At 40.6% G+C, this 14,414-nt stretch overlaps 1 protein-coding gene across 1 annotated transcript in view; it reads left to right on the forward strand.

The window, feature by feature from the left end:
* Positions 1–14,414, forward strand: part of LOC127628164 (delta-sarcoglycan-like) — a 318,609-nt gene that overhangs the window by 58,917 nt on the left and 245,278 nt on the right. The gene's annotated exons all lie outside the window — the stretch shown is intronic.

Below are 14,414 nucleotides of genomic sequence, written 5' to 3' on the forward strand. Positions count from 1 at the left end.
AATAGCCACAAGACATTAACAATACATGATTTTAGTGTGATCAAATCACATACTAACCTTTTCTGTGTAAAGTTATAGCCAACAAACCATAAAACCCAAAATGACTGTAAAAATGACAATTTAAACAACTTTACAGCTCAAATAATACATGAGTTTTAACAGAAGAATGAATGTGTGAATGAATGCACATTTCTGTTAAAATCCTCCAAAAATGTCCCTATTCTCTTCCATTGTAAGTGCCTCACTGTAACCTCGATTTTTGCTTTTTTTTTTAAAGAAAAGGAGGGACGAGTCTAAAAACATTTTTGTCGTAATCAATATTATGCCACAAATGCTGTTGATTGAGCTTAACTTGTATTCAACCCGGAACATTCCTTTAAGGCCGATTTATACTTTAGTGTCAAACCTATGCTGTTGCATGATGTGCACCTCTCTAAAAATGTAAGCATGTGCCACGTCGATATGGACTACAACATCTGTGATGGTCCACTTTGTAATCATCTTCCTAGATGATAAAAAGATATCTGATCTAGCGTCACATTTTCTCCAAGATTATTTTAAGATCTTTTATTATATAACATTGAATTTTGACTCGTTGTACTCTAGTTTTAATCGGAATGATGTTTTGTATATCCTGTTTATGTTTCCTAAAGTTACAAGTGGGATTTTGTCAGCAAATTAAAAATCACCTGTTAAGAGTTGGTTTTATTGCTTATATGCTTTGTAAAGTCCAGCTTTTAAGCTTTAAAACGACTCCCATTTTTTCTTGTGAGTATTTATTATTATTATTTTTAGCACTGTGTGTTAAACTATGCCAAAATGTTTATTACTATTATTTAAGTGACTCAAGAACAATCATACAGTATATACCTGATTTATTTTCTCTATGCATGGCAGACAACATATCTAATAAATATGAACCTAAATGTCAGTGAGTTCACATACTTTGATGAACTCGCTTTTAATTCTACAATAATTTAATAAATAGTTTTGAATCCATAAATTAAATTGCTTTTGTTTAGTTATGAAAGGTATAATCATTTCCGCTGCCACCCATCCCGTAAAATATGGGAACTACTCGTAAATAAATATGAAATGAGGCATCCTGTATGGAATCAATATGGTACTCGTTTTGTCTTATAAGCTTGTCAGAATGTGTCGCAGCTAAATTATTCCAGAAATTTTTCATATGTAAGTAAGGGGTCTTCTGAAAAGTCCAAAACATTGTGCTGAAACATGATAATATTGTGAAGAGTATGTTAAGGGACCGTCTGAAAAGTCCACACATTGTGCTAAAATGGTAGATATTTTTTATTGAAAAAGGGTTAAATAAGGTTCAATAAGATGTAAAAAAATTACACAGATCCAACAATGTATGAATAAAATTACTGAGTCATTAAGACAAGAATCACAGGGGAAATAAATAAAATAAAATAATAATAATAAAAACATAAAAATACATATAAACCAACACAGATGTATACATAAATAAGATAAAGAAGATACATAATCGAACAACTAAAAGTATATATTTATTTTTTATTCAAGTCATGGGTCAGGAAATTTCTCAGCATATAAGAAAGGATATATAAATTTTATTAGTAATAATTCAAAAAGCATTTATAGCTAAAACTTTCAAGGATGTGGTAAGGGATCTGAATACATTGCTTAGTATTACTCATCTTTATTGTGGTATTACTGACTGGTACTGCCGCTCCCTATACGCATATAACGCAGTCTGCATAGTGTAAAATCCAGAAAATCCACCAGATGCTGTTCCTCGCACATATGAAACATGTACCACCATCTTACCATTTTTCATAATCAGATGTTGGCAGGTATGCACTTTGGCGGTGTACTCACGGAACGAAGCAGACACACCAATGCAAAACTATAAATTCAAACCACCAGACGCAGAAGTAGAAACTGGTCAGTAGTTAAGACAAAATTCCTTGTCCTTCGTAGATGGTCATTTTCATTTCTCTCATTGATGGAATAAAAACTACCTGTGTTATAAAAGCTCTTTTTTTGTATTCTTTTGAATAAATCAGTAAATGATTTTCCTACAAGAGTTTGCCAAATGGCATCTTTCCAGTTGCAGTCCAAAAAACTTTAGTTTGTTTGTGAAAGCCTTCACATTCTGAAGGTTGATTGCTCCTGTCACATCCAATTATTTGTACTCATATTGTGCACTTGGTTTACAAGATCTTATGTCTTTGACTTGTACAAATTGTAGTATTTTGCTGTAGTACACATTTTTGCAGACACATTTTAGTGTCTCCAAACAGATTCTCAATTTCATTTTTCAAGAGCCACACTTTAAAATCGATGTCACCTATTACTTATTTGACTATATAGAGAAAAACACATGAGCAGACATTTGTTTACACCCCTTTCAGTCTTCTTTAGTTTTGATATATTTGTGTTTGAACATATATTTGACTTATCTGCTAGAGCGGGCTCTCGATGTTGTTTTACCATCAAGTCAATCTCGGCTTCACTGTCAGGGGTCTTTATGCTTTCCTTTCTTTTAAATCCATATCATTGCTGATGAACATTAATGTCATAGTAGTCAATAATAGTCTGACATGATAGGGTGAAATCTTGAGGTAAAATGTGTGAAATACAAAGAAAGCCACCTTTTCTATCTTTTGGAAAAATAAAAATGTCTTTTAGGAAGGAACTCTTCAAAATGTATTATTTTTTGGATGTGATTATTTCAGTGCTGTGAAATGATGTACTTTTTAAGATAATTGAGGTTTGTCAGGATGCTTCTCATTGTTTCTTTCTCTGAATCTTTGTCTCTTGCACGCTACTCACACATTGAAGCTCGTTAAAATTGGCATAAATAAACTCTGTTGTTCTTTGATTTACTCCTACACCCTCAGGCACAGCCCCCATAGTTCACTAATATAGAAAATCATCAGACAGAGCATATTCAAATTAGACACTATGTTTTTGTGGTGCATTGACAACAATGATCTAAGAAAAAGTAAAAACAAAACTCAAAATCACATGGTTTATAAATCAAAATTAGCATATAAAATTGATTAATAACAACAATAATAATAATAATAACAACAACATGTTGCTATTTATGCTATATACATTTTCCCAAAAAGGTATTTAGGCACTTAACACTTTGTGAAGTTGTTTTCAAGATTTCTTGTTTCAGTGGCAAACCGAACATTTAAGGCTTAAAACTCGACAAAAAGGAGGTTCAAGTGTTTGATATAATTTTAAAGAAAACTTTTTAAATATTTTAATGATATAGATAATGATAAGTTAGGAGACTCTCAGCAGAAAATGCTGAAATATTTACTTTTATTATTATTATAATTTGTTTCTGAATTGACATTATAAATCTCAAGGTGTAAATAAGGTAGCGCCGAAAAACTTTGTTCCCAATCACATCAACTGTATTATACTGAGAATAATTATGTGTCGATATGACAAAGCAATCAAAGTTATAGCATTACAAAAATGATTTATCCTAGTGTCCAAAAACATCTCCAAACAAATAAAACATAAAAATTGTACATAAGAACTAATTACACATTCAAATACAACAATGTATGAGTAACGGGATCTCATTCAGTTCCATTCTGTGTCATTTGAGCCATCATTGAATCTGTGTCATGTACTTGGTGCCATTATCTGGTGGCCTTATCATAACAATCCTAAACAATCCTCTCTGTCCATATTTGGATAACTTACACCTCTAGTTGCAGTGATCTGAATCCTAATACGATTGGTTCAATATTCCATGACACTGAACACACGTACTACATCATTTCTGATAAAGTCATCTTATCCAGGAAAGCTAATTTATTTTCAGCCAGATATTACATTCATGTGGATTATCTAGTGATATATGCATCTGTGTGTGTGGGCTCATTTTAAAGATAAATCAACTCATCTAAGTAATGGTATGTGATATTTTATGTTCTGTTTATTTTTTGTAAAGTAAATAACACAAACATGGCATATAAGCAACACCTATTTACAAGTAACATGTATGTCAAAGACATGTAATTAGCTATTACTTACTATATTTGTTTCTACTTGGATTCTACTCTTTGAGAGCTTTCTAACAAAATATGACAAATGGCTATTTAATCAGTTTGAGGTTTTTACCGATTACAATAATATTTACAGTGAAAATATATATATATATATATATATATATATATATATATATATATATATATAAATTATGAAAAGGGAACTTCTGATTTTTCTGCAAATTTCAAAGCACTTGTACAGTTTTGGTCATAATAATTACATGCATTGAAAAGTACAGCTTCTAAGCTTTAAACGATGCCTACTTTGTGTTGGTCAAGGCTGTAGTAATTAATATATTTTTTTTTCCATCACGGGCCCATCAAAGCTAAATGGTTTTTAAACTACTTTAAAAATGTATTACTCTTATTGTCGTTATATAACAAAGAACTATATTCACTTTTCTGAGCAAATTTAGCAGTTATAAACATAATGAAATTGCATAAAAATTGTATTAAATTCAAATAAAATGATAATACACCACCGTGCATTTTTTTTTACGTCAGCATATTGTAGGCAATCATTACTGTAATATCCGTATTACATACACTTTCATCTGCCTAATTTAGCCAACTTAATGTAGTTATGAATATAAATAAAAATAGCATGAATACATTTGCTTAATAGCAGTGGATGCTTATTAAATTAAGCCAAAAAAAATATCATCCTTCGAATGAAACTTGTTAACATGCCTTGCATTCTACAGCTATCCATAATCTCAGGCAAGTGACACATGCTTCAAAAGGTTAACTGACATCTAATTCTGTGTCCCATATGTGTTACCTCAGGGCAACATCCTCAGTTTAGAAAAAAGTACATTTGAGCTGATTTTAAATAAATTAAAATACAACTTATTGCAAGTGTGGATGGTCTGTTTTACATTATTTTGAGAGAAATCTCTTATCCCTTCACGCTGTTGCTTCCACACTGAACTTACATGCAAATGAGCATCTGTTGAACCTTAGATGGAGAGCGTCCTATCTAAATCCAATTTGGCAAATGCATATTTATCAAACGAGGCGAGAAGTGCTGTTTGCCAAGCTGCTGGTGGATCCCACTTCGCATCCTAACCCTGCCTTCTTGTATGACATTTGGCAGGTAATCTATGCCATTATTGTTTTTGCAAAGCTGAATTCTATTCAGCGCTGTTTGGCTCAATAAGATGTTTTCACAGTGCTTAGTGCTTTTTGAATTCTACTTTTCCATAACAGGTATTAAGAGCCTTGTGCCATCAACTTTACAAAGGGTAAACAAAACAAGACATTTTCTCCACTTTACCAGCAAATCTTATGTAAATAGAAGCATGAGATGAATTAGGGTGTAGAAATTGTGGCCTCCGTAATATATTTTATTTGCAAGTCCCCTAATGTGATAATGCAGACTAGTCCATTGACTTTGGGCCAGATGGGGATAGCTAATTTTCTGCTTGAAATCACCTGCATTATCGCAACTGGCATCTGCTAAAAACATACTGTTACTGTTTTGATGTGCGTGGATATTTTGAAGCTTTTACAGATCTTAATGGCATCTTCTTAATATGTGAAAGGGCGTATGAAACATGTTTTTGTTGAGAGAAAGTCCAGAGGGGATTATTTATTAGTGCAGATTTCATGGCATATTCTAAGGATAACCAATCAGTAGGGTTGTCGATTAAACAAGTTAATTTATTGTGATTAATTATATATATATAAAAACAGTGTGTAAAAAAAAAAATAACACAATTAATCATGTCCCCGTACCATAATAGCTTGTTTGCAGTCACGTGATTCTGAATACGTGCAAAATTCAGATGGAGGGCAGGAAGCGAAAAGCAGAATGGACAAGATGGAGGAAAGTCCGTACTTTACTAGTTTAAACGTGATTACGAGAGAAAGATATAAACAGAAAATCACAACATATGTTGGACGTGATCCTTATGTTGTGAAGAGGAGCAATTTGAGGAAGTAGATATAAGCAACTAACTTGTCCTCCAGACATCCTTCTACTCCAGGATAAAAATGAAAGCATACAAATGTATGGAGGCATACATCTTTTTTGTTAGTGGTTGGGTCAACAACCACGGTACCAAGGTGCTCCACAATGACTGTCGTTTGGTTTTCGCCCGAGTGAGTACAATTTATTTTTTGTCCTGTGGATTGACCTAACAACAAACATTAAACACTGCGGTGCATCTCGTTGTTAGCATTACGGTTGTTTACGTGATTAGGTTAACCACTCTCAAAGGTCCGCCGAAACCCCACTAAAGACATGGATCATTGCAAAACAAGATGGAGAAGTAATTGCATGGCAGGGTAAGTTATTTACGTTTGCCTGCAAATACTTTGTAATTAGCTTTGCTATAGTTACTTATTTTTGTTCAGTTACTGAGGTACAAACTCAAAGAGAAGAAAAAAACAATTACTTTAACTTTGCAAAGTATGGAAACAGCTAACGTTACATAAACATAGCCACATAAGTTGTATTAACTTACCTTTGACGCTCATTGCACACATGAGCATTATCCGACTCGGCTCCTCCAGACCGCAGACGCAGGTTTACAAGCCATTTTTTCAGCGTTTTTCAGTCAATTTCTTACAATTTCCCACTTATGAACAACAAATTTTGGTACGCGATAAAAACTCTTTGTGGTTTCTCGGTTTGAGCAACCGTAAACGATGCAAAACATAGGCATTTTGAGTTTGTGATAGTGCTTTCCTATGTAGAAAATCACTTCCTGCCCTCCATCTGCATTTCGCGCCACAGCAACGCAGTGCCGTGACGTCACGTCAAACAAGCTATAAGGAATATTCCTAAAACTGGAATGATTCAAGCTTGAAGTACCACCCATTTTCTCTAGGGGGCAGTAAGTGAAACTCCAGCTGTATAGGCAATACTCAGCTTATACAGAGAACAAACAACACTCACTGACAGCAGACAGCACAACATCAGGACATGTTCTTGTGTTCAAACATGGAGTACAAATCCAAATGCAAGGATCTCAAGATGTGTTTTTCTAAATGTTATACTACGTTTAACTTGACACAGCGACCTAAAAAACGTTATGTTTATGACACAATGCAACTAAAGTGATATGGTACAACGACATACGCATCCTGAAAAAAGGCCTTATCTCTGACTATTTGCTGAATTAATTTGCAAAATTGATGGCTGTGAACTGTCTGCCAATGATTGACTTAAGCTCAATAATAAAGAAATAAACAATTTATTGTATTCTAAATCCCCTTTTTGTCTAATCAACGCTTTACTCATCTGCAACAATAAATATAATACATTTTAACTAGCTGAATTTGTTTTTTAAATAATACACAGTATACATTTTATTTGTAATTAATTTAACTATTTATAATTATTTCATTATTATATATTAAATTATTGCTGTTGGACAGGCTTTCTCTGCATATTAACAGCAATTATGTAATTAATTCAATTACAAATGTTAATCGATTAACAGCCACTACTAATCAGATGTAGAAAGTGCATGCATGGCACAATTTGCACCCCTCTTTTAGTCCATTGAGTCACCTGTCACACTTATTACACATGCGTTTTTATGTTACAGTGTAATTTTATATTAATTACTGTGTAACACTAGTAAACAACATGCAAGCACACAACTCATTTATACATTTTTATTTTCTCCCCTTTTCATTTGGAATGCTCAATTCCCAATGTGCTCTAAGTCCTCGTGGTGGCGTAGTGACTCGCCTCAATCCGGGTGGCGTAGGACGAATCTCAGTTGCCTCCGCCTCTGAGACCGTCAATCCGCGCATCTTATCACGTGGCATGTTGAGTGCGTTACCGCGGAGATACAGCTCATGTGGAGGTTTCACGCTATTCTCCACGGCATCCACGTACAACTCGCCAAGCGCTCCACTGAGAGCGAGAACCACATTATAGCGACCATGAGGAGGTTACCCATGTAACTCTACCCTCCCTAGCAGCTGGGCCGATTTAGTTGCTAAGGAGACCTGATTGGAGTCATTCAGCACGCCCTGGATTTGAACTCGTGACTCCAGTGGTGGAATTCAGCATCTTTACTCAGAGCTACCCAGGCTCTGCATACAACTCATTAATTAATATGGAATAATTTTAGAAATGTGTAACTAAAAATGTTTATTTGTGGTGTTCGCTAAATGCCATAAAATGATAAAATATGTGAAAAAATACAAATTGATATTTGTAAATAAATATTTGTATTAAATTATAAAGCAGTGCAAAACATAAGCATTTTCATGAGTGGACCCCACTGTATTTGCTAGAAAACAAGCTTAAATTATAGTACTGTGCAAAAGCTTTAGGCACTTAAGATGTTTAACAAAAAAACATTTGTCTTAAGATGGTTATTTATATATTCAGCTTGAATGTGTCAATAGGATATATAAATTTTATTTTCCCAAACATTCCTTTTGCAATAGAATAGAATAGAAGAACAGGGAGCCCTGCTACAGATGGCATGGTCCCCACAGAGTTCCCCTCTGAACAGTCTGCGATTACATAAAGAGACAGAAGCAATTGAGACTAAATAGATAGAAGAACTGTGTACAGGTGTACCTTGGAGAATTGGTGCTGTCTTGAAGGCAAATGTGGTCAAACAAAATATATATATATATATATGTATCAAAGCCCGCCAGAATGGGCGTGGCTAGAGTGCATATATATATATACATGAATATGCATTATTTTTGAAGGAATCCTCAATATGCAACATTTTTCAAAAGTGTCACTTAAGTGTCACTTAAGTACGGAGTAACTTTAATTAACAACCTATTATAATATAATAATATATATATATATATAATATAATCATAACCTATTTAATTGTACCTATTATAGGTTTGGTTTGGTTTAGGGTTAGTTGCTTGTAATTATGCATAATTTACTGTTCTCTTACGAGAGGTTCTCCCGTATTGCATAAGCTAGCTTACGCTACGGGAAAGATTGACTGATTTTCATCTATTCAGCGAAGCTCTTCACATCTCTGAACTGCAGAAGCCGCGTCGCCGTTCGAGGGGCATCTAGCAAGCTTGGACAGCGCTCGAAGAAGCCGGCCGTCTTCGCCACCTTCAGCCATCCTGCGAAGCTACGCCATCCGGCAACGTATCCTTTTAGAGCAAGCTAGTTCCTCAGCTGAACTTCACAAAAAGAGCAACGAGCGTCTTTTTAAAGATGCCTCGCACCACCTGCGCCTCATGCCGCCCCTCTCAGCGCCGGAGACCGCCACCTCATCTGGCGCTCTCTGCCTGGGATTGGAACATGCAGAGCTCGCCCTCGCTGACGGCGGATGCGACCTCTGCGAGGAGCTTCCGATGTCGACCCTGCGGGCTTGACTGGAAGCACTCAAAACCGAAGCCGCCGCGCCGCCTTTCGTTTCGCCACGCAGAAAGAAGCGCCGCTCCCAATGGCTGCCGGAACCGGTGTTAGAAGCGACTACCTCGCCGGAGCCTCTCCCTCAAGCCTCGCTTTCACCCTCCCCGCCCCCCCGGGACGCGCAGTTGCTGCCGAGCGGCCGCACTGTTGCCATCTCGGATGACGAGGCGGAGGATAAGGGCTGCTGTTCCATCATGGCTTCGGACAGCGAGGAGTGGTCAGGCTCCCAAGCCTCCTCCTCGGCCCAGGAATCCAGCAGGACCCGCGCCGGAGTCGAGGAAGAATTAACGCGCCTCCTCACACAGGCCGTCGACCACCTCGGGCTCGAGTGGTCACCTGCTTTCTTCAGAGCCGTCGCCGCGCGGCGCCCGCGGCCCGGGCCGCTCCCTTCCTGCCGGAACTCCACGCCAAGCTCTCTAAATCGTGGAACGCGCCTCTCTTGGCCAGGAACCGATCCCATGTCTGCACCTCTCTCGCTTCGGTGGACGGCGCCACCGAGAGGGGCTACTCTTCCATCCCCCCGGTCGAGAATTCGGTAGCAGCACACCTTTGCCCACCCTCCGCAAGATGGCGGTCTAAGCCAGTGCTCCAGTCTAAGGCCTGCAGAACTACTTCCGCCTGTGTTGGCCGCGCCTATGCCGCCGCCGGCCAAGCCGCATCTGCTCTGCATTCCATGGCCGTTTTACAGATCCTCCAAGCGGCCCTCCTTCGAGAGTGGGTTGAGAAAGGCAGGCACCCAGAGGCTGTCTCAGATCTAAGGAGCGCGACGGATCTCTCCCTTCACGCCACCAAAGCTGCAGCTCAAGGCGGCCGCCCTAGAACTCGCTCAGACAGCCGCCGCAGACTGCCGCCCCCCGCGGGCCTCGGCCTAAGATTGCGCTGAAACCTGAGCAACCGAAGTCCTCCTAGCTTTGTTGAGGAAACGACGGATCGGTCCCGCCGCGGCCGGACCACCGTCAAATCTTCGCCCCCTGTCAGTCCCCTTCTCTCAGGCTACTGCAGTGGTGGATTCAGCAGCCAACAAGCCAGTGATACTGCCCGCTTGCCTGCACTCAAATGCCGTTTTCACGGCGACCCAAAGAAATCTTGTAAAAAGCAAACATGCCTTATGTGTAGAAAATGTGCCCACAATCCAGTGTTCACCCCTACACACAAGCATTACACTTCCCGTGTCCCTATCAGAGCCCACTCACATAAAGCGGGCACAGCCAGCTCGAGTGTTAGAGTCAATAAGCGCCCACGTAATCCGTGCGGCGCCCTTCTCTGCCCGCTCTGTCACACGGCCAGCAAACACCTCTCTGTATGTAAGTCCCATGCCCGTGACTATGCTTGCGCATCACTTCACAGATGTGACTCTTTCCCCATTCACCTCAATCGGGAAGTTACTCACAGAACAGCCTGTCCCTGCTGTCTGTGAGCAGTCATGCATAAGCACAGTAAGCGCGCTCACACATTCTGTTCAGCTCGCTGTGTGCGGCAATCAGGGCGACTTGGCCATTCACCCTCTAGCGTTACGCTTCAAAGCGTGGAAAGCTATCCCAGGGATATCCAAATGGGTGTTAAGCACAATAAAACAGGGCTATTTGCTACAGTTCGATCGCCGCCTTCCCGCTTCAGAGCTGCGCTCGAAACTACTGTGAACACGGAAGCAGCCTGCATGCTTCGTTCAGAAATAGCAAACCTTCTGTGCAAAAGGGCCATAGAGAGAGTACCACCTTCTCTGAGCGAGTCGGGGTTTTACAGCCGTTATTTTCTTGTCCCCAAGAAAGACGGCGGCCTCAGACCAATATTAGATCTCAGGGTTTTGAACAAGGTGCTCGCAAAAGACCGTTCAAAATGCTTACAATCAGGAAACTCCTAGCGCATGTGCGCCAGGGGGACTGGTTTATTTCTCTCGATCTGAAAGATGCCTACTTTCAGATTCAGATAAATCCCCGTCACAGGCCATTCTTGAGATTCGCCTTCGACAGCCAGGTTTATCAATACACCGTCCTTCCGTTCGGCCTGTCTTTAGCACCCCGTACTTTCACGAAGTGCATGGATGCGGCGCTCGCACCCCTGCGGAGTCAGGGCTTGCGAATTCTGAACTATTTGGACGATTGGCTGATTTTGGCACAGTCACATACGGAGCTTCTGTCTCACAGGACAGTTCTCCTCAGTCATCAGTTTGGGTCCTGCAGTGAATTGGACCAAGAGCTCACTACAGCCCAGTCAGGCAATTTCCTTCCTTGGAATAGAACTAGACTCCATGGCGATGACGGCTCGCTTATCTACACAGCGCGTGCGCCGTGTTCAGCGACTAGCCACGTCCTTTCAGATGAACAGCCTCACGCCTCTTTTACTGTGTATGCGCCTGCTTCAGCATTGGCTAAACACCCGTGCGTTTCGCTGAGCGTAATGCAGAGGATCAGGGAAACGCGTCACTCGGTGCTCCTCATAGCCCCGCGCTGGGAGAATCAGACATGGTTCCCGGAGCTTACGCAGCTGTCACTGATAGCCCCGTGGCCCATTCCAGTGAGAACAGATCTCCTCTCTCAAGCTCGCGGCACGATCTGGCATCCCCACCCAGAGCGCTGGGCGCTGCACGCGTGGGTGATCAACGACTACCCGTCGCTTTTCCAGAAGAAGTAATAAACACTATCATACACGCTAGAGCCCCTTCCACGAGAAGGCTCTATGCGTCCAAATGGTCTGTGTTTTCAAAATGGTGCACCGACAGAGACCTGGACCCACGGACATGTGGGGTGTCGTCGCTGCTCGTGTTTTTACAAGAGCTGCTGGATAAGGGCAGATCCCCATCCATGCTCAAAGTGTACGTGGCGGCCGTCGCGGCATTCGCTGAATCCCTGCACGGCCAGTCACTGGGAAAAAACGAGCTGGTCATCCGCTTCCTCAGGGGAGCTAGAAGGATGAACCCCCCCGTGCCCCCCATCGGTTCCTATATGGGATCTTTCCGTAGTTCTCGAAGCTATGAAAGCCCCCCCTTTCGAACCGCTTCAATCCGTGGATTTGAAATACCTTTCACTCAAAACCGTTTTTCTAACTGCCCTGTCATCAGTTAAACGTGTGGGAGACCTTCACACGCTGTCTGTCAGCGCTGCGTGTCTTGAGTTTGGACCAAATGACTCCAAGGTCATTTTAAAGCCTAGACACGGCTATGTCCCCAAGGTGATCTGTACTCCTTTCAGAGCACAAATTATTTCCCTATCGGCGCTGCCAGCATCCGATAGCGAACGCGACGCCAATCTCCTTTGCCCAGTCAGAGCACTGAGATTGTATACTGCGCGCTTCGCCTCTTTCAGACGCTCTGAGCAGCTTTTCGTTTCGTTCGGAGGGCGCACCAAAGGTTTTGCCGCCTCGAAACAGACACTGTCTAGATGGATAGTGGACGCTATTGCTGCCGCGTACGCGTCAAAAGACCTACCGTTAGGCATTAGGGCTCACTCCACTAGAGGCATGGCCTCCTTGTGGGCATGGTCCAGCGGGATTTCCATTCACGACATATGTGTGGCAGCGGGCTGGGCTTCCCCCTCCACCTTTGTCAGATTTTACAATCTGGAAGTGCCCGCCCTGCAGGCAAAACTACTAGCGGTTTAATACGCTAGAGCTCCCCTGGTGAGCTGCACTGACGGGACACATTCCACACAGACCAGCACTCTGTCTTTCCCTTCCCACTACGTGCTTATGTATTACACACACACACTGGCCCGCACTCTTGCCGGCCAAATATTATTCCCCCACTCACAAGGGCTCCCCCGGGTCCCCCCACCCCCGGGACTCATGCAGTGGATGCTTGGCGCGCACGGCGTTGACAATGGGTTCCCGTAGCGTAAGCTAGATTACACAATACGAGAGAACCTCTCGTAAGAGAACGAATCGGTTACCTACGTAACCTTGGTTCTCTCTAGATGAGGGAACGAGTATTGCGTAGCCGGCCGTGCTCGCGCCACGAGCGATTTTCGCTTCATTCAATGAAAACCAGGGTTCCAGCCTACGAACTACGCTTATATGCACTCTAGTCACGCCCATTCTGGCGGGCTTTGATACAGTGACGGCGCGGGCGCCTGTCATTGGACGCGAGCTCACTCAAGTTCATCTATAGGCTGCAGCAGTTGCCGCAGAGCAACCAATGAGCTCGCTAGCTAGCCCGCTCTAGGTATGCAGCTGCTGCACTGCGTTGACAATGGATACAAAATTAAGGATAATTTTTTGGCTTCAATATCTCAGAAAAGATTAATCTTTCCCGTAGCGTAAACTAGCTTACGCAATACTCGTTCCCTCATCTAGAGAGAACCGAGGTTACTTAGGTAACTGATTCGTTATTACTCAAGTCATTAAATGGAACATTTATAACATTGACACTGTAACATAAAGTGTTACTGTGGCACCTTTACAGTGGGTTCATCTAGTATGATCTTTGGGTAACACTTTGCAATAATGTTCATTAATAAAAAAATATATAATATTCATATTTATAATAATTAAAAAAAATTATAATTTTTAATGCTTAACAGATTATTAGTTAATGTGTATTCAGATGGTTAGAAATATGAGATAACGTGATTGTAAATGTTTACTAATGAATTTAACAAACATTAACTAATGATCTGTTAAGCATTATGTAATGTATTGTAATTCAAATAATTACAAATGTTGTTAAGCTTTTATTCATATGTCTGTCACTTTTTAACTTCTATAAAAAAAATGTTTTTTGATATAATGATTAACTGATCATTTGTTAATGTACATTTGAATGCTTACATTCAATTTCATTTGTCAGAAATGATTTATAAACTTTTTGTACATTTACAGATGTTTTCAGACATTATATATTAAAATTTATTTCAACTTCACAAACTATTCAGGTTTGCAATTTTCTCATTCAATGAGATAAACAACAACTTGAAGGTGGCCACAGCAGACCAGCGAGTCCATGGGCCCAGATGTACTGTAAATGAGGACAGAATGTGTGAATAGGACTGAAT

This window comes from Xyrauchen texanus, chromosome 34, assembly GCF_025860055.1.
Source record: "Xyrauchen texanus isolate HMW12.3.18 chromosome 34, RBS_HiC_50CHRs, whole genome shotgun sequence".
NCBI classification, from domain to species: Eukaryota; Metazoa; Chordata; class Actinopteri; order Cypriniformes; family Catostomidae; genus Xyrauchen; species Xyrauchen texanus.